Source organism: Anopheles aquasalis, chromosome 3 (genome assembly GCF_943734665.1).
Source record: "Anopheles aquasalis chromosome 3, idAnoAquaMG_Q_19, whole genome shotgun sequence".
In the NCBI taxonomy this organism is placed as follows: domain Eukaryota; kingdom Metazoa; phylum Arthropoda; class Insecta; order Diptera; family Culicidae; genus Anopheles; species Anopheles aquasalis.
In genome coordinates this window covers 41,894,064-41,896,563 of record NC_064878.1, presented here as the reverse complement: position 1 = coordinate 41,896,563, position 2,500 = coordinate 41,894,064, and the positions used below count along the sequence as shown (strand labels likewise).

At 45.2% G+C, this 2,500-nt stretch overlaps 1 protein-coding gene across 1 annotated transcript in view; it reads left to right on the top strand.

Annotated features, from left to right (window-relative positions):
* The window catches only part of LOC126575934 (retinal homeobox protein Rx), a 40,330-nt gene that overhangs the window by 7,226 nt on the left and 30,604 nt on the right, over nucleotides 1-2,500 (top strand). The window lies entirely within an intron of this gene.

Here is a 2,500-nt window from a genome sequence, read left to right as displayed (position 1 = left end):
ACTGTCCTCGAGGGGAAATGGGAACCACGAGAGAGAGAGAGAGAGAGAGAGAGAGAGAGAGCGAGTATTTAGGAAACCAAAGAAGGAATCGTTTTTGAAGTGGAGAGCTTTTAATGAATTCAAACTCGGAACTCCAGATTCGAGGGAACACCAATTCGGTGTTAACACAGAGGTCTCTCCTTTGACGTCCACTAATGGATTGCATTTGTGATAGCTGGTGTGTGTTGGACACCCCGTCACACACCGCAGACGAGTGGTGCACGCACGATTACGGTGATATAATGGAGCGTACACCACGATCCGAGTGAATTAGAAGCGACAACTACATCATGAAACCTTTAAATCACTCGCAATTAAATTGAATTTGAGCACAATTTAGATTAGAAACGCTTCTGGTGGTGGTGTCCTGTCGGCTGGCGGCTTACGGTTCGTTCGTCGCGAACCCCCTCGTTAGAACACAGGACCACAGAACCGTCAGAACAGACAGAAAGGGAGCGCGGCGAACGGAAGGTGCCACTGGGAGCCACACCATTAAAGCTAAAGCACTAACAATTGCCCCGTGACGCTCTGCCATAGACCAGCGACGGGGAACACCCTTGGCTTATGGTCGTTTGACATGCGAACGGTGTCGGTGGTACCTTAATACGTGGCCACGCGCGCGCCCGTGCTGAATGCAAATAGCCACACGAGATACTCGCTACTAACGGTGGCCAGACAGATCGAAAAGGAACCTCTCCGCCCCCCCCCCCCCCCCCTCCCCGGGTTAGTGCCAGGAAAATGCTCATTTTCTCCCGAGGAAGAGACCCGAAAGGGGTGCCAGATGTAATTAATTTGTCAAAAATAGCTCACGTCCCTTTCTTTGGTGGTTCCGTTCGGTGGAAAATTGAAGCTTTCACGGCTGGTACAAATTACAATTTCTTCAATTCCGGTAGAGAGTGCCACAATGCCCCCTCGCTCGCGGTCACGCTTCCTTCGGGGTCCAAAGAAGCGGGAAAACTTTCCACAAAACAACAAAGAACGCCCCCCCCGAAAAACAGGGGGAAAAAGGGGTGATGCGGTTCCGTGTAAAAGACGACGGAAAAGTAATTCCAAGAAACACTTTCTCTCTCTCTCTCTCTCTCTCTCTCTCTCTCTCTCTCTCTCTCCCGGGAACTCCACGCGGGGCCCAAATCCTGGTGTGTTAAGCCTTGCCAACCACGCGGTCGCGGGCACGCGATTCGAGTTAGCGGAAAAATTACGGCCAGTTTGTGAAGCCTTATTATGTGTATTTTGTTGCCCTCCCCCCGCATAATGCCGATTAAGCGGCCAATTCTCACCTAACACACTGGGCGGCTGGTGTACACTGTCTTGGGAGGTCTTGGGAGGGCAAGATAAGAAGGAATGCGATGGAACGAAAGTCATTCTCCCGCCACCACGGGGGTGGTGTTGATGCGGTTGAGCAAATTGTGCAAACATTTCCTACGCTACTATTGCTGAAAGGTTGACTGACCGTGACTTCTGTTGGCTTCGTGGTGGCGCCAGGCGAGTGATGTCCTGTTTATCAATCTTCTGTTTGCTGAGTTAGTCAACTGGATGGCTGGCTGGCTGACTGACTGACTAAATAATGGTATTCGCTGATCCATGATAGAGTTGAGTGAAATTGTTTTGATGAAAAAGCTGACGATGAACAGATAATGCAGCAGATGCATTCAATTGGTGCAAATATTATAAATAAATAGTTATAGTACACTTTGGGCGGTCTTTTATTATGAAATGGTGCTTAATTCGAACAGAATTTTACTGATCAAGATTCAGCGTGCAAACATACTTTGTTATGACCATCGTCAGTAAAAGTTATCTATCATACTCTTCGGACCCTCAACCGTCGCTTTAGTATTTTTATGTTCCAAAAACAGATAAATAAACTTTCCGGATGGATCACTGATTCTCGATAATGAATTTCTTTGTTTATTTTCGACGTTTGAACCACCTTCCTGTGAAATTCTGTACAGTGCTCTTCGCGAGCGATTTATTCATTTCATTTATGTCACATTCCAGTCAAAAATATAGTAAAATGTTAGTAAAGATTCCTCCATTTCTATTTGTAGTGAATGTTTTCTGGATCTGATGGGATTTGATCTCCCAATAATCAAACACACTAAGGTGTTTCTATTTGATTGTCCGATGCATTTGGAAGATGCTCCACAAAAAGACCATTCTTTCGTAAATGAATCAATCGAGTTTATTCGTTTAAAGCATATTTAAAAGGTCGCATCAGTACCTATTAACGCTATTAATTTGGTTTTATGTACTACTTAAATTAGCGAATCTACGGTGAAATTAGTCATTTGTAAAGAGTGACGGACACTGTAAATAAACGTTGGCTTTACCAATGTCCTCCTTTGCTAGTGTACAGTAGTGTGTAGCTTTATGTTTCTATATGTATTGTTGATGTAGTTGCTTTTCTGTCTCCTACGTAAAGAGATCCCTTTCCGAACTGCCAACAAGTTCAAGATCTTTA